Source organism: Euprymna scolopes, chromosome 24 (genome assembly GCF_053919585.1).
Source record: "Euprymna scolopes isolate OS-2025 chromosome 24, ASM5391958v1, whole genome shotgun sequence".
Classification (NCBI taxonomy): Eukaryota; Metazoa; Mollusca; class Cephalopoda; order Sepiida; family Sepiolidae; genus Euprymna; species Euprymna scolopes.
Window position 1 is genome coordinate 93,925,893 of NC_136505.1, and position 19,409 is coordinate 93,945,301.

The window sequence follows — 19,409 nt, forward strand, 5'->3', positions numbered from 1 at the left end:
AGAGAGAGAGAGAGAGAGAGAGAGAGAGAGAGGGGGGGCAAGCCAAAGAAAGGAGTAGTTGGTGGAACAGTCTCCACAAAGGAAAGAGAGAAATAGAAAGATTGGATAAGCCTTAGAGCTGAGAAACTATAGACGACACAACCCTGGCACCCACATATGTAGTGACTGTGACCGGATGTTTCGCACAGAAAAAGGACTATGCCAACACCGAATGATAAAGCACTGAAGCCCCCACTAGTCATCGTCAAGACTGACAGACTGCATGATGATGATGATGATAATGATGATGATGATATATATACATATGGAAATATATATATATATATATATATATATATATATATATATATATATATATATATATATATATATATATATATTGAAAGAGAGAGAGGAAGAAAGAGTAAGAAAGAAAGAAATTATACCTACCACGATCTGTAAAAGTATTTTGATTCTTTGTAAAGAAATGCAAATATATTTTGCGCTCGAGAAAGATAAAACTAAAAAAAAGAACAACCGGAAGTAGATAGATTGCGATCGGTAATCGTCACCCATGGCGACTTTGCGAACATCAAAAGTTGTTCTGGAAAAAAAATACATTGTACAGGTGTGTGTAACACTTTTCTGAATCTATAATGAAGCTCTACGCGGACGACACTCCCATTATACGCACACACACACACACACACACACACACACACACACATACGCACACGCAGTTACTAATATTAGCCGAACTTCAGTTTCGATACAGGCTAGTTGTTTTACACCACATTCCCAACAGAATTTGTATATAAGTATTAATAACTAGCTGGGTGATCCGATGTTGCCCGGGTTGAATGAGAGTAATTTCCATTTGATTTGGATTCCTTTTTGGATATCTAATTTCTGAAAGCGTTATTATATAAATATATTATTATTATTATTATTATTATTATTATTATTATTATTATTATTATTATTATTATTAGGAAAGAAGGTTGCACTGAATGCCAGATTTGTGGTAAGGCCTTAGAGTCAATTGCAAGCATTGCAGCAGGATTGAAGTAGCGGACTGGCCCAGAGAGAGTACCGCAAAAGACACGATCGCATGGGGCTCCGGATATATTGAGAGGTCTGTAAGAAGGTTGGGATTAAGTGTGCTGTAAAGTGGTTTGAGGAAGTGCCTGATGAAGTGAGAACAAGTGAGGGTGGCAATGTAGAGGCATGGTGCGACAAAAGTGTCATAATGACCAAGCAATTGGAACATAATCGTCCGTATTTGGTCATCGTTGACTAGGCCTCAAAAAACTGTCAAATTGTAGACTTCTCAGTACTCTGGGCCAGGAATGTGAGAGAGGAGAACGAGAAGTGGAGTAATTATGCTCCATTGGCATTGGAGATAAGGCGTATACAAGGGGTCAAAACACGAATAATCCCGTTCGTAGTTGGTACGCTAGGAGTAGTATCAAGTCGTCTGAGAGGACAATTGAAAAAACTACGAATTCCAGATGCTTTACGCGGCCTTCAGACCTCTGCTATTGTAGGTACCACCAACATCCTAAGGCATAACCTTGATCCTTGAAGCTCCTGGTTTGGAGCCGGGATTGAGGGAAATCCTCTGGAAATGAGTTCCATCTCTTTTTAGTGAGACGTTGATAACGGACGTCAGAATTATCATTTTTACTATAAATTTTTAATTTTAGATTCAACTATTTTATTTGTATTTGTGTATTTTTTTTTTTTTTTTCTTAATTAACTGGTAAAAATGTATAGTCTATTAAAGGATTAATATCCTCCCAAGTTTCAGTAACATATTGATTTATAAAATTCACAATTCTTTCAGTAATTGAACCATGTTTGATGCAAACAAACTTTTGTTTATGTTTGACTTGTCCACCTTGTTTCAATAATGAATTCCAACAGTTTTTTGGTTTACTGTGTTATTCTAAATGGGTTTATCACTCATCGAAGCATAACCATCCACTCCCACCTCCGGTTGTTTTTATCAGTTGGATTATCTCTAAGATAAAGCTATAGTCAAGATTGTCTGCTCTTTCTGCCTTCCGGTTTCTGCTTTTGCGTTTGGCTCGATAATTAGACATGATCAAGCAGACAAGAAAGCCGTTCTTAATATGAGGAAGGTGGGTGGGGGGCTTCCATGTTATCTGAAAGGCAGCGATTAGTTAATCAATATTAATGTCATATGTCGCTTGTCACTGTTGTTTCATCTGGAAAACCGGTACCGGAAGTCAAAAAGTGCGGATAGTCTTTCATAGTTCCCTTTACCGTGCTTGAAAATTACTCACACGTCTATATCTCTACAAAGCCACCAATTCGGCCACGCATGGAGTATTGTTGCCACATCTGGTCAGGTACATTTACTGCTAGTCTCTCACTCTTAGACAGTGTCTAACAAAGAGTCTTTAATCTAATTAGTCTCGCACTATCAACCAAGCTCTAATCCCTGTCCCATCTCCGCGATATTGCATCTATATGCTTGTTTTACAATTATTTTAATGGCATGTGCTCTGATGAACCCATTGCATTTATACCCTCTTGACACACATACTCCAGACAAACCCGTTTGGCAGCAAAATTCAACCCCTTCTCTGTTAAGGTCCCTGAATGCCCGAAAACCTTTTTACTCTAATATTGTTTTCCCTCGGACTGCTAGAATTCGGAAATCCATCCCTACTTCCTGACTCTACTGATCTTGTTCATCCTGTTGAATATTCCCCAGTAAACATGGTCCAAAATAGTAACCCCTTACGTTCAAGATGCAACATGCACTGTTTGAGGCGAACAAGAGTATAAAAATACTCCACAACGACAAATAGTCCACAACTCCATCCTTGTCACAGACTATTTGACCAAGATAGGCATCAAGAGTCCCTGTCGTCCAAATCTTGCCATGCGTGACTTTTGTTTATTCCCTATGCTTAAGGAAAAACCTTAAAGGCTGTCGTTATGAGACAAAGCGATGAAAGAGGCTGTGACCAGAGTCATTGATACGCTCACACAAACGATCTTTTATGGAGCCTTCCAGAAGTTGTTGGAACAGTACAACAAGTGCATTGCAGCCGGAGGAGATTACTTCAAAGGGGACTAGAGTTTCATGTTTGTACTATCATTAAAAAATTCATTATAACTATAAGATATATGGAAGCAATTCATAGTATTACAGAACTGTCAGCAATTCGAAGTATTACAGCACTGTCAGTTATCGACAAAATCGTTTGTTCTTCCTGACTTCCGGTTTCTGCTATTTATTAGGCTGGCTAATTAGACATCGTTACGCGCAGGAGAAAGCTATTCCTAATATGAGGAATGTGGAGGGGGGAGCTTTCATATTATCTGAAAGGAAGACAAGTCTTAATCAAAAGGAACCATATCTTACTTGTCACCTTTGTGCTGTCTGCGAAGCGGAAACCGGAAGTCAGAATAATCAGAAAATCTTGGCTATAACTATAAAGTCTGTTGAATTAATTGCAAGAGCATTCCAGAACTAAAGAAGACTATTGCAGCTGAAATCAAGGCAATGTAAAGATTGTTGTAGTTATTGACAATTATGCAAGTTGTATCTGGGCGTACTTCGCACTGAATGGCGACAAAACAAAGATTATTAGTCAATCATAACCGAAATATATTGAACAAGTCAGGCATCAACTGAAGTTTCTTTGTATCAAATATGGTTGGATCGCAGAAAGGATTCCAAATTTTTTTTAACAATTTCATAAGTAGCATACCCTCTACTAAAGCCTAACCCTAACCCTAACCCTAACCCTAACCCTTTACTAAAGCCCATTTTTCAGTTATTGAATTTCAAAAATGCAATCTGGACGTGAGGACACTTTAGAAAAACGATATGCAATAAAAATTCCGTTTTAAATTTGGAACTAAAATGCTACAGAAACATATGGAATGCTTCAGACTGCTTTTAGACTACCTTGCATGAATCGAGCATCAGTTTTTGTGTGGCATAAGAGATTCAAGGAAGGCAGGGAGTATATGAAGGACGCTGAGAGGTGTGGGAGGAGTAAGTAAGTCAGAACACCAGAGTTGATTGGCTAAATAAAGAATTTCATGGATAGAGATCGTTGTGTTTCTCTGAAGATAATAAGTGCACAGTTTGGTGTCAGTGGAAACTGTACACACAATTATTCACGAGATACTGAAGATGCGGAAGATGTGCGCGAATGTACCAGTCCACAATTCCGTCGTTGACTCTTTTACGAAGGTGGGCATCAAAACGGTTCCTCACCCTCCCTATAGTCTAGACTTTGCTCCCTGTAACTTTTGGTTATTCCCTAAGCTCAAGGAAGACCTTAAGGGCTGTCGTTATGAGACAATTGAGGAGATGAAAGAGGCTGTGACACGCTAACACAAGAGGACTTCTATAGAGCCTTCCAGAAGTTGTTGGAACGGTAAAACAAATGCATTGCAGCCGGGGGAGATTACTTCAAGTGGGGACTAGAGTTTCATGTGTGTACTATCAATAAAAGTACCCGTATAGTCTTAAAACTTATTGAAGGCACCTTGTATGATTCTGAATTTTATTAAAGATTCTATGGATGGTAATCTATTTGGGCCACACTGTATAATATTTTGACTGCGTTGAATTGAACTTGACCATGTCTTAATGGCCATGTCAATTTCTATCAAAGTGGAATTTCCCGGGATACATTCGGTAAGCTTAATTACTTGTAATTGCTGTATATTGTAGTAAATTTAATTTCTAGCGTTACGCATTGTCTCCCTTGCTCTTTTATTTTCTGATTAAATTAATGTCGTTTATATTTTAGCTCATCAGATTAATGGCCGCTCCCCTGAACTGCAGTGAAGGGAGACAACCGCCGATGAAGGTAAAACAATTTGATTGGCAGACATGATAAACAGGATGACTTGATTTCAATCTCGTCTGTCGGATTCCATTTATTTGGATTTTTCATTGTGTCGTGTACGATTTTGACAAGGACTTTTAGTCGGGTCAACCTGGCAATATTTTTCGGCCATTTTTAATCTTGGTTTCTTCGTCTCTCTGTCCTTCTTCTTCTTTTTCTTCTTCTTCTTCTTCTTCTTCTTCTTCTTCTTCTACAACTACTACTTTTCTTCCCTTTTTCTTCTCCCTCTTTTTTTTAAATTTTCTTCCCCTTCATTTTTAATCTTGGTTTCTCTTCTTCTTCTTCTTCTTCTTCTTCTTTTTCTTCTTCTTCTTCTTCTTTTCTACTACTACTACTACTACTACTTTTCTTCTCCCTCTTTTTCTCTTTTCTTCCACTTCCTCCCCTCCATTTTCTCCCTCTCCTTCTACTTCTTCATATCGTTCTCGTTCTCTTATCCTCCCCCTCCTCCTCCGCCCAATTTTTCTTCACCTTCTGCTCTTTCTCTTGCTCCTCCCCATCTCCTAATTTTCTTCATTTAATGTCATCTTCATCTTTTTCTTATTGTTATTCATGTCCTCTTTCCTAATCTCCTCCTTCTTGTGCCCCTCTTCATTTTTTATCTCCATCTGTTCTCGATCCTCCTCTTTCTCTCCATCTCCTCGTTATTCTATTTCTTCTAGTTTGTCCTCTCACTTTTTTTCCTTCTTCTCTTCCTTCTCTTTCTTCTTGTCTTTTTTCTTCATTTCTTTTGTCTTTTCTTTATTTCTTTACTTGATTGCATTTTTCTTGTTTTTCTTTCTTTTTCTCATTTGCAACGTCTTTCTGTTTCTTTTTCGTTTTATTTCTTTTCTTCTTCTTCTTCTTCTTTTTCTCTATCATTCTCCGCCTTCTCGTGTTTCTTTTTCTCGCCACTCTTTTTCTTTTTTCTACCGTCTTTCTTTCCTTTCTTATTTCCCTTTCCTTTTATTTTTTTTTAATTTTCTGGAATTCTTTTTCTTCTTTCCCTTTATAAATTCTTGCTTCCAGTTCTTTCTTTTATTTTCCTATTTCATTTTTTTGGTTTTCTTTTTGTTTTGTTTTTCTTCATTCATTTCCTTCATTCTCTTTGAAATTTTTATTCATTTTTTTCTTCTTTCTTATTTTTCCTTCACATTTTTTCTTCCTTCTTTTCTCTTTCGCACTAACCCATTTATTTTTTCTTTCTTTCTTTCCTATATTTTTTTAGCCTTCGTTCCTTCATTTATCCATCTTCCTTTTTTTTTTGTTGTTCATGCTTTCTTACTTTCCTTCCCCCTTTCTTTCTCACATAGCTTCTCCCCTTGCTTTCTTTCGTTTCTTTCTTCTCACTTTCCTTTCCTTTCTTTTCCTTCCCCCTTTCTTTCTCACATAGCTTCTCCCCTTGCTTTCTTTTGTTTCTTTCTTCTCACTTTCCTTTCCTTTCTTTTCCTTCCCCCTTTCTTTCTCACATAGCTTCTCCCCTTGCTTTCTTTCGTTTCTTTCTTCTCACTTTCCTTTCCTTTCTTTTCCTTCCCCCTTTCTTTCTCACATAGCTTCTCCCCTTGCTTTCTTTCGTTTCTTTCTTCTCACTTTCCTTTCCTTTCTTTTCCTTCCCCCTTTCTTTCTCACATAGCTTCTCCCCTTGCTTTCTTTCGTTTCTTTCTCTTTCTTCTCACCTTCCTTTCCTGTCTTTCTTTCTTTTCTCCTTTCCTCCCTTGCTTAATCCCTTTCTTTCTTTTTCCCCCATCTTATTCCTCTCTTTTTTTTCTTAGCCTTTATACCAGTTTTGTTTACTTTTCCTACCTTGTTTCCTTGTTTTACATAGATTTTTTTTTTAATTTTTATCCTTTCCTGATTTTTCCTAACGTTCTCTCTTTCTTTATTTCCTACCCTGGTTTCTCCTTTCTTTTCTTTCCTTCTCCATTTCTTTCTTCCTCCCTTCCTCTTTCTTTCTGTTTTCTTTTCTTCCTTGCTTACTCCTCCCTTCCTCTCTTTCCCTTCCTTCCTCTCTTTTTTCAATCCTATATTTCTTTCCGATATTTTTCCTGTTTTTCTTTCTTTCCTCTTATCATTTTTCCCCTGTTTTTCCTCCTTCCTCTTCGTTTCTTTCTTTTCTTCTTTCCTTCATTTCTCGCACCCTTTCTTCCTTCCCCTCATTGTTTTTCATTCCTACCTTTCTTTCCAAAAATTTCTCCCTCTTTTTTCCTCTCTTCTTTTCTTTATTTTTCACTCTATTTCGTCTCTTCTTTTCTTTCCTCGTTTTTCTTTCCTTTTTCTTTTGTTTCTTTTCTTTCTTTTCTCGGCGTACAAGCTAATTTATATAATGTTACGTTTTGTTTGAAAAATAATAACATATTAGAATTGTAATTTCCTTTCCCTGCCAAAACGTTTCACCTCCTCTCTTTCTTTTTTATTCTTGTTTTCATGTTTCATTTTTTTCTTTTCTATTTTGATTAGCTCTCTTTCTTTAATTCTTTGTCCTTTTCTTCCTTTTTTACGTCTTCTTTTCTTTCCTTACTTAGCTTTCCCTCTTCGTATCTTTTATTCATTTCTTTTATTCATTTCTTTGTTTCCTTTCTTTCCCTAACCTTTCCCCTTCTTTTCTCCCCCTCATTTTCTTTCTTTCTTTTCTTCTTTCTTATCTTACTTACCTCTTTTTATTCCTTTCCCCACGTTCCTTTCTCTCTTTGTTGATTTCTTTGCTACTTTTTTACATGTCTTTTTTCTTTCCTTTTCTTCCTTTCTTTATTTCCTACCTTGATTTACACTCTTTCTTTTACACCCCACATTTCTTTCCTTCCTCCCGTCCTTCCTTTCTTTCTTTCCTTCCTTCCTCCCGTCCTTCCTTTCTTTCTTTCCTCCTTTCCTCCCTTCCTTCCATTTTTCTTCCTTTCTTTATTTCCTACCTTGATTTACACTCTTTCTTTTACACCCCCTCATTTCTTTCCTTCCTCCCGTCCTTCCTTTCTTTCTTTCCTTCCTTCCTCCCGTCCTTCCTTTCTTTCTTTCCTCCTTTCCTCCCTTCCTTCCATTTTTCTTCCTTTCTTTATTTCCTACCTTGATTTACACTCTTTCTTTTACACCCCCTCATTTCTTTCCTTCCTTTCTTTCTCTCCTTCCTTCCTCTCGGCCTTCCTTTCTTTCTTTCCTTCTTTCCTCCCTTCCTTCATTTTTCTTTCTTTCTCACTGTACATTTCACGACACGTATCGAAATTGTAATCTCCCTCGGCGATAGCTACTTTTAACCTCTGACCCGTTCGGACACAGTACATTCGCACAACCATAAGTGACTGTTAATTTATCAACAATGTCCATCATTTATTTTTCTAATGGCCTCTAAATATAATAAAAACAAACCACTAACAGCTTAATCACTTCAAAAATTCCCTTTTAGCAGCGACAGAAAATATCAGACGAAAGTTAATGACGGCAAAAGAGCGATCAGATGACGTCACTTCCGTTTCAATAAATCAGCCGCTGATTTATCTTAAACTAATTATTTTAGCGATCCGCCATTTCGAACGAGCAAGTAAATAACTCGACCCTAATAATGGAACTTATATTAAACGATTTGAGGAAGACTTCGCGTAATTTGATGCCATCAAAATAAAAGCACACAAAAAAACACATGCTAATCGAAAATGAAGAACCACAATGATTAATTGTATCTCCTACAGTGACTTGAAGTAGAGGCATTATATATATATATATATATATATATATATATATATATATATATATATATAGGGTGACCCAATAAAAACAAAGCTAAATGGAGGCTATGTAGAATATATGCTGTAGAACGGAGAAAAAAAAGGCCAAATACCCTAGTGTTTTGATGTGTGATGTTTGAATATAATAAACTAGTTATGACCAAAGTTTCATTTCATTCGGACAAAATACTAAGAAACGGGGCCTAATTAGATTTTGGGACCCGTTTTTGGGGGGTCACCATATATATATATATATATATATATATATATATATATATATATATATATATATATACATAACTACTTCATTTACTCACATAAATTAATATACGAAAGTATAAATTTATGCGCAAACTTAAAGTATTTACTTGAACAGTGCTCAATACGTAGAGCTAGTTAGTAAGTTATAAAATATCTACACTGTATTCAGTGTAGTTTAATCGCCATACATATATATATATATATATATATATATATATATATATATATATATATATATATATATATATATATATATATGCATATATATGTATACTAGCAGGCCGCCCGGCATTGCCCCGTCATAAGATACGTTTTAATATGATATTTTAATTCATGCAGATTAAGTTTTTTTGTTTGTTTTTTTTTTTTTTTTGGTTTTTTTTTATCCGCAGGGACCGCTAACTTATGTTTACTACGCTATAATCACATTGACTAATGTATACCCATTAACCCTTATCCTCGAATGGCCTCCGGGCCTTCATAAGTGGTTATTTCTTTGTAAAAAAAAAAAATAGTAGCCCCCCCCCTTACGTTCAAGTGACGATATGCCTTTTTAGAGGTGAAGGCGAATAATAATAATAAGTAATAAATATGTCATGTCCAGTCAGAATCGATAATTAGGTTCAATTACGCTAGTTTTAATAGTTGCTATTCGTGAATGTCACCGTAGAAAGTCATGGTTAATGAAAGAGTGTTTATTGTAGCTGAGTTAAAATGAAGTTTTTTTTTTTGTTTTGTTTTTGAACGAGCCAGCCTATAGCGACCACACTTCTTGAATGGTTGATATGCTGTCAAGCAAAATAATCGAACAAGACACCATAAAGACATATTTTAAGATACAAAAAATTTGAAGCATAAAACATTTTACCAAATTGGATGGATTCAACATTATTAATTTATACACTTACATACACTTCGCCATCTTCTTTGCAGCAACCTTGGCAATTTCCCTCTTGAAATTACTACTACTGTGAGGGAATACATAGAATTCATAAAATTGGATAATGCACCTTGCATGTAGAGTCATTCACCGCGACCCACAACAATAGTTTCTTTCTTTCTTTTTTTTTTCTCTCGCTCCAATGAATAACATTATTTAAATTATTTATTTATTTATTATAATCATTATTATTATTATATATAAATATTTTTTAAATTATGATTTTTTTATTCATTTATTTTTTTTTCATTCGTCTATTTATTATTATTTATTATTATTATTATTGTTGTTGTTATTATTATTATTATTATTATTATTATTATTATTATATATAAATATTTTTTAAATTATGATTTTTTTATTCATTTATTTTTTTTCATTCGTCTATTTATTATTATTTATTATTATTATTATTATTTTTATTATTAATATATATAAATATTTTTTTAATTATTTCATTCGTCTATTTATTATTATTATTATTATTATTATTATTATTATTATTATTATTATTATTAATATATATAAATATTTTTTAAATTATGATTTTTTATTCATTTATTTCGTTTTTTTTTTTCATTCATCTATTTATTATCTCTTTTTTTTTTAATTTAGTGTGTGATTTGGAACTAATATAGATACGTTCTCCATAATATAATTTTTATTTAGTTAGTTTTTTTTTTTATTTACTTAGTTATTTATCCAATTATTTTACTTTATTTTTTTCGATTATTTATTATATTATTTGTGTATAGCGTAGTTTTTTTTTTCTCTTATTTATTTCTCCATTTTAGTATGTGTGGAAGAGATGATTTTATCTGTTTGAAATTATGTGGTTGTTGGTTTTATTTATTCCATTTAATCGTTTATTTAATTTTTTTTTTTTAAATAATTATTATAATAATAATTGTGTAGATAATTTCTCTTGTAGAGATGTAAAGGTGGGTTTCCATATCAGCATATACGTATCCATGTAAACAAATGCAATTAATTATAATTATATATATTAGTTGTTTCATTTGTTTGTGTATAATCTAATATATAAAAGGTTATATGTCTGTCTGTCTGTCTCCATACTTTAAAGCTCTATCTCCTCGGAAACTAAAAATCGCAGAGTGGCGCTAGGGGACACAAATAATTGGATTTTTTATGGACGGTTCTTTTATGGGTCTTTAGCCGGTTAAAATTGTTTTTAGGGGATCAAAAAAAAATTTTAATCCTTAAACATTTGTACATTCATCTCAGTTTATTTTTAATTTTTAAACAATTTGTATGCGTGTCACGTTGTTACAGTGGTAACGTCACCAGTTTTGAATGCTAGTTTCGTTTTCAATTTTGGCTGATGGCACCTAAATATATTTTTTTACTTTTGAAATCACGACTCTATAATAATATATACGAAATCTGGACAAATTAAAATATCATATTTAAGTATATTTACGCCCGGGCAAAGCCGGGGGTCCTAACCCGCTAGTCTAGTATATAAAAGGCTGTATGTATGTCTGTCTGTCGGTCTGTTTGTCTATCTTCATATTTTCAAACTCTATCTCCTCCGAAACTAAAAGTCGCAGAGCGGCGCTAGGGACCTCAAATGATTGGATTTTTACGGGCCGTTTTGTTATGTATCTGGTTAAACTCGTTTTAAGTGGCCAAAAATGGGTCAAAATTGAAAAAAATCGTTGTACATTTTGTACATTCATCTTAGTTCCAGCGTTGTTACAGTGGTAACGTCACCAGCTTTCAATGCTACAGCTTTGCTTTCGGTTTCGATTCTAGCTGATGGCAGACAAATACTTTTTTGTTACTTTTGAAATCACGACTCTATAATAATATATACGAAATCTGAACAAATTAAAATATCATATTTAAACGTATTTTTACAACCGTGCAAAACCGGGCGCCCCTCTCCCGCCCACGATTTATTATTTAAATCATATTTTATTGTTTTTTAGATATTTTTATCTTATTTAGATATCTTTCTATTGTATTGAGATTTAATATAACTGTATTATTATTTATTCGTAATGTATTTGTTACTCGGGCGTCCATACAATAAAACTATATCACATACTCCTATGAGGATATTGCAATTAAACCGTAATAACCAGACATATTCTGACACCGCATTAACCAGATTACTGAGATGAATATTTTTACAATTTAAACAAAAGGGATTCAATAATATCGCGGGGTCTTTATTCACGCTGAACGTCCACAGAATGCCTAGCAATAATATATTATACTAGCAGGGAGATCCAACGTTGCGCGGGATTGAATGATGATCAACGAATATTTCACACTCCTATATTTTTATTGTCATCGAAATCCGTGAAATCGCCCGGGAGGAAGCTTCACATGCCTCCATGCAGTAACTTAGTCCAAAATATTACGTGAGGAATTTGAACCTAGAGATCACGTCATGCAAAGAAAAAAAGCAAAAAAAAAAAAAAAAAAAACGTAACTTTTCAATTCTTATAAAATTCTTTGAAGTTAATGAAAAAAAATTAAGAAACTTACGCGCGGAATTTGAACCTACAGACCACGTTTTGCAAAAACAAAAAGCAAAAAAAAAAAACAGTAAATTTTCAAGTCTTATAAAATTCTTTGCAGTTAATGAAAAAAATTAAGAAATGAACCTACAGACCACGTCATGCAAAGAAACAAAAAAACACGCTATAAACTTACCTAGAGTAGAATTTTCATGGTCCGTTGTTCTATCATTGTTGCTAAGCGACGATATGAAAAAAAAATGGCTTAACCGATGATAAATTAAAATAAAATAACAGTTTCGATTATCGATTATCGGTAATTATAGGGGGGTATTCTGAGACAAAACATTACTAAGGTCATTCCCAGACTTATACACTAAAGTTCTGTAAATTTTTAAGAAAATCTGTTCAGCCGTTTTGGAGTCAATAAAGAATGAACTCACACACACACACACACACACACACACACACACACACACAGTTGCATTTATATAATAGTAGAGGAGAAATATGAAAGACGGCTCTATGGAATTTCCACAGGTCCCGCTGGTATGTTTTAATATTTTTATTGAATTATCACAGTATAATGTTTGAAATAAAGTTATGTTTTTATTGTAAACGACCGTAATTGTCAAGCTGTCTGAAGATATTACTTATCAAAGGCCCAAAGCCACTCGAGGATAAGGGCTAATGAGTGTGCGGTAGTCACTGAGACAACAGCGTATTAATAGTTATTGGCAGAAATAGTTTAGGGGTGGCTCAACAAGAACTTATTTCTATCGAACTTAAAGGCGACAATATTGTAGTCAGCTGGAAAGCAGGCGAGCGGAACAGAGTTCCATAGGTGGACAGTTCTAGGAAATAAGCTTTGTTCGTGGAATTTTCGTTTAGATTTAAGTACAAATAAAGAGTGGAGGAAATTGTATATAGTGGTTGTAGTTAGACGAGTGTTTTGTGGAAGTTTCTCAAGAGGGCATATGTTGGAGCTCAGACGAGCAGGTGTTATGAAAATAACGAGTTTATTGCTTTGCTTTTTATTGTTTTTTTTATTTTTCACTTTACAAAAAAAATCCTTCTGCATTCACTGTATTCGCTGCAATTACTGCCTTCCGTGGCGCAGTTGATAGAGACGTTGTATCTCTACGGTTCTAGTTGATGATTGTCTGAAGATAACGGTTTCAATCCTACCCAAAAGCCGGCCAGAGGCTTACTTGGCCAAAACGTGGTGAGATGACAACAACTACGGATGGCGGTGAATGCAGTCAGGAGATTCAGTGTTCCTATCCGTCGCGGTTACCACCTGACGAAGGCCAGGGGGAATAGTTGGCCGAAACGTCGTGAAACAACTAAGAAAAGACGAGGATAATTGTCCGCAATAAATAAAAATTGATAAATAATACTCATCTCAATGAATTCCAATTAAAATAATATAAACGAAATCATGTTCTTAAAACTCAAATAAAATAAGTTTCCTCTATAAAATAAGCAAACCAAATATCATTAATAAATGCTTGAAGCATGATTTTTGAAACCCAAATTATTAGATTTGCATTAGATTAACCGAAAATGGTTGATATTCTCTCAGGCAAAACAATCTATGTTGGTTGGTTGTTTTTGTTTTACGGCATATCAACCCTTTTCGGGCTATTTAATATCGAATCCAAAGATTTAAGAAAAAAATTTAATAGAATATATTTGTTGTTTTCAAGTCAGTTTCTATTTAATTCATAGTTGGGACCCTAACAGGTACTACCACTCCGGGTCAGAGTGGACCTGGGAGCAATGGTAATTAAAGGGTGGCTTCACACTCCCCAAAGCCCGCAAGCTGAGGCCTCACCACTGGATATAGATTAAGGTCATATCCAGGGCCCACAACAATCGAACAAGACACCATAAAGACATATTTGAAAATATAAAGAACTTGACGAATAAAGCCTTTAATAAAATGAGAGTATTCGGACTTAAATAACAAAAAAAGAGTTGATATGATATGAAAAAAACAAAACAAAAAAAAACATCATGAAGATACAAAAAACTTGAAGCATAAAACATTTTTCCAAATTGGATGAATTCGACATTAAATAATCCTAAAAAATGTTGATGTGCCGTAAAAACCATCACTAATAAAAAAAAGTGGTTCAACGTTTTGTTACTCCTCGATAGCCAGTGTGGGTCGAAAGTCTTGTTATTTCAATCAAAAAGAGTTGACTGAATGTCGTGTCACAGCTACCAAACAGCGTTCAAAAGTCTTAACACACAAAACGTCGTGTTACTCCTGCACAAAAAGAGTTCACGGGAAACATTTTACCAAATTGGATAAATTCGACATTAAATAACCCGAAAAGTGTTCCATCCATCCAGCGGGGCCGTAGCCAAGATTAAACTCACAACACGATTTTAGTAGTGTATTTCAAATCTTGTCGGTACTTGATGCTTCGCCAGGGCTATCAAGGTTATTTTTTATCATGACGTCATCACTAGATGGGTTGCCTACTACGGCTTAAGAGAGTCCCATACGACACAATCATGTTGACATACCGGTTCTCGCCAGATCACCGAAAAGTGTTGATGTGCCGTAAAAAACATCACTAATAAAAAGAGTGGTTCAACGTTTTGTTACTTCTACAGGCTTCTTTCTTTGAACTGCACGCCAGTGGAACTCTCTGCCGCTTGCCTGTTTCCCACCTGACTACAACTTGGACGTCTTCAAGTCCAACAGAAACAAACTCCTGACAAAGCGCCCCCTTAAGTAAGACACTCCATCAAAACCCCCAATACTAATGATTACTACAATACTATCTCATTGATTACTGTACACGCAATAACCCTTATCCCTGAGTGGCCTTCGGGCCTTGATAAGTGGTGACCTCCATAAAAAAAACATAGATAGTGTGGATCGAAAGTCTTGTTATTTCTATTAAAAAGAGTTGACTGAATGTCGTGTCACAGCTACCAAACAGGGTTCAAACGTTTTAACACACTTACAAAAGGTCGTGTTACTCTTTTTCTTTTTTTTTTACACGTAGGTCACCACTTATCAAGGCCCAGAAGCCACTCGGGGATAAGGGTTATTGTGTGTACAGTAATCAATGGGATAGTATCGTAGTAATGGTTAGTATTGGAGATTTGATAAAGTGACATTACTTAAGGGGGCGGTTCATCAGGAATTTGTTTGTGTTTGACTTGAAGACAAACGAATTCACGAAAATTCGTGTTGCTGTTATCCACAGACGAAAGCACCGAAAGTGTTGTTACTCTTACCTAAAAATATTGGCTGAAAGACTTGTTACTCCCCCCACCACCAAAAAAAAAATAATCAGCTGAAATCTTTTTACTGCTACCCCCCAAAAAAGGATCAGCGGAAAATCATGTTACTCTTAGCCAAAAGAGTGTCAGTCGAAAGTATTGTTACTCTTATCCAAAAGGATAGACCTAAAGTCTTGCTATTCCTATCCAAAAAAGGCTTAACCGAAAGTCCCCCCAAAAAAGGGATCGGTATTACGTTTTATTACTCCCACGCAAAAAGGGCCTGCCTAAAGTCTTGCTACTCATACCTAAAATATAGTCTGTCGAAGGTCTTGCTACCACTATCCAAAAAAAAAATCGATCGAAAGTCTTCTTAGTCGTACTCAAAATAGTGTCAGTCGAAAGTCTTGTCACTTCTTCCCAAAAATGACCATCTCAAAATTTTGTTTCTCCCATTCAAAAATATTCAGCCGAAAGTCGGTCCTGGATATGACCGTAAACTATATCCAATGGTGAGGCCCTAGCTTGTAGGCTTTGGGTAGTGTGGAGCCACCCTTTAATTGCCATTGCTCCTAGGTCCACTCTGACCCGGAGTGGTAGTACCTGTTAGGGTCCCAACTATGGGTTAAATAGAAACTGACTTGAAAAAAAATATTCTACTAAAAAAACCTTTCTTCAAAATCACTGGATTTGGCATTAAATAACCCGAAAAGGGTTGATATGCCGTAAAACAAAACAACCAACCAACCAATCAGTCGAAAGTCTTGATACTCCTATCTAAAAAAGAGTCAGTCGAAAATCTTGTTAGTCATACTCCAAAAAATAATCGGCAGGAAGTCCTGTTACTCTTAACCAAATAGAATCAGTAGAAAGTCTTATTTTGAACAAAAATAGTGTCAGTCTAAAGTTGTTTTTACTCCTACCCAAAATGAAGTCAGCCGAAAGTTACTCTTAACTAAAAGGTATCAACCGAAAGTGTTTTTACTTCTGCATAACATTGTTTCAACCGAAAAGCATGTTACTCCTACCCAAAATAGAGTCAGGCAAAATTTTTGTTTGTCTCACAAAAGACGGTCGGCTGACAGTATTGTTATTAGGTTGGTGCAAAAAATAATGTTTTTTATCAGATATATATATATATATATATATATATATTTTAATGTCGTTTTTTTACGTATATATATATATATATATATATATATATATATATATATATATATATATATTATTTTTAAAATATAAATGCCGCTCCCCATTTAGGGGGTACCAAATTGGTCAACGGGAAAATTATTCCCAACACGCATTTAGGTAAAAATGCACTTTCGTATAAATGAATTGAAATTGTTCAATGAGTATTGCTAACAAAAACAAATAAAAACATATATATATATATATATATATATATATATATATATATATATATATGTATATATATATATATATAACTACTTCATTTACTCACATAAATTTAATATACGAAAGTATAGATTTATGCGTAAACTTTAAGTATTTACTTCAAAAGTGCTCAATACGTAGGTAGAGCTAGTTAGTAATTTATAAAATATATATGGCGACTAAGCTACACTGAATATTCTGCGTTTCATCCACTGTAGGATTCGTCAAGCTTATGCGCGAATTTTGTGGTTGCTTCTTGTTTTTATATATGTTGAGGATTTCTAGTTAGCCAATCAGCTTTCTAGTATCCACCGCGCCCCCTCCTATCAGCCAATGGGCATGCATTTTATCGAACAAAGGATCTGTTTTAGAACTAGGTTAGTGGTTAAAGGTAGATCTTTTCCCTCCTTTTATATATATATATATATATATATATATATATATATGAATATACCTATGTGTACACACACATGCACACACATATACATATATACGTATATATATATATATATATATATATATATATATATGCACACACATATACATATATACGTATATATATATATATATATATATATATATATATATATATATATATATACGTAAAAAAACGACATTATTTTTGCACTAGCCGAAAGTCTTGGTACTCCTACTAAAATTGATCAACTGAAAGTATTGTTACTCCTACCTAAAAAGCGTCGCTTGAAAGTCTTGTTACTTCTACCAAAAATTCTAGCCCGAGATGTCGTTACTTTTATCAAAAAAAGGTTGGACCAAAATTATTTTTTGTGTGTCAAAATGATCCTCTTTCATTCCCGGGCAACGCTGTTTCTCCTGTTATTTACTATTAAACAAGGTTAGATAACAACTGAAACCAATCAAGTCCGTGTCAAGTTTTTAGGTGCGTGTCAACCTTCTGCGCTATAAAATTACGTGAAGATGAAAGATCCTGCACGTGTCATACTCGCCAAAAGATCAAAGAATTAATTTCATGCAGTTCGGTTTTTTTGTTGATGTTTATTATTCTGTAGATGTAAGAAATTAAAACATGAGAAACTATAAAGAAACCGTAAAGTACCGTGTGGTTCGAACGCCTTGTTAACCCTGTGACGTTGTCTTACACACGTTGTGTGCAGCTTCAGTCGCAAAGAAGACCAAGACAATGAATAGGAAATAACCCCAACTCGCTTGTTCTTTGTAGCAACAACATTTATTTTCTCATTGTTACAACCGTTACGTCACTTATGTTATCTGCAATGTTGTCCACGTCTCTCACGAGATCTCGGACGTTATCTTGTTTCCCACGTAATCGTTCTCTTTCTTTATTTAATAGTCCTTTTTTTTCCTTCATCGATGACGTCACTTCGCATGCATCTATTTATGCGCAATGGTCCGAAAGTTTTGTTACCCTTAACAAAAGGGGTTGTTTGAATGTTTAGGCTGACACTCTTCTTATTTGCTCCATGCTTATAAAAGTGGACCGAAAGTCTTGTATCCCTATCCAAATTAAGTGGAAGAAAATCTTGTCGCCCAGATCCAAATTGATGATCTGAAAGTCTTCTTCCTCCCTATCAAAATAACAATAAAAGGGAGGTAACGACACAAACTTACAACCTGGATGTGCCAAGTTCGAATCCAGTTCGTTCCACGAAAACTCTTTCACTTTGGAATGTTGGCAACCTTCACATGGTTTCTTTTTAATACTTGATGTGTTTCAACAAAGAATTCTAACTAGAAAGATAGCGAGGAAACGAATGCCAAGAATCATCTAATTCATTCAGAATGAATGGAGGATGTTCAACAACAACAGCAGCAGCAACAACAACAACGGGAACAGCAATAATAGGGAACTGAAGCTTGCCTAGTGGTTAACGACGCGGGCTAATAAAATAGGTGTTCCAAGTTCGAATCCAGTTCATTTCTCAGAATCACTTTTACTTACAAACGTTGACAGGCTTCATGTGCCCCCCCCCGTGTATACCATGTAACTTTATAGAAATAATTCTTAATAGAAAGATATCGGGGAAACGAATGCCAACAAAAGCATCATCATGAATAATGCTTACGACAAACAAGCAAACAGCAACAGCAATAGTAAAACAATCGTTAACGCACAGATAGCATTAAACCTATAGCACAGCTTCGTAAAATATCTCGCAGATTATATGACGTAGGTTGATTTTGTGCTACGAAAATACGAAGGCCGTTCCTAAATAATACTTTCTACTTTTTATTCCGCCCAAATGGATCAAATAGGATTACAAATTGTACCTTTATCATAACTGAACTTATGCATTCATGACCTGGAAGTTTCATCTCTCTCTTGTAAATATTGACGGTATGAGACTCTAAGAACGCAACCTTTCTCATGGACGTGAGTGTGACGCAGAAATGCGTCATTGAATTCCTCCATGCCGAAAAAAATGAACCGATCAACATTCAACGGCGCCAGTTAAACGTTTATAAAGCCAATGCAGTTGATGTTAGCACAGTTAGGAGATAG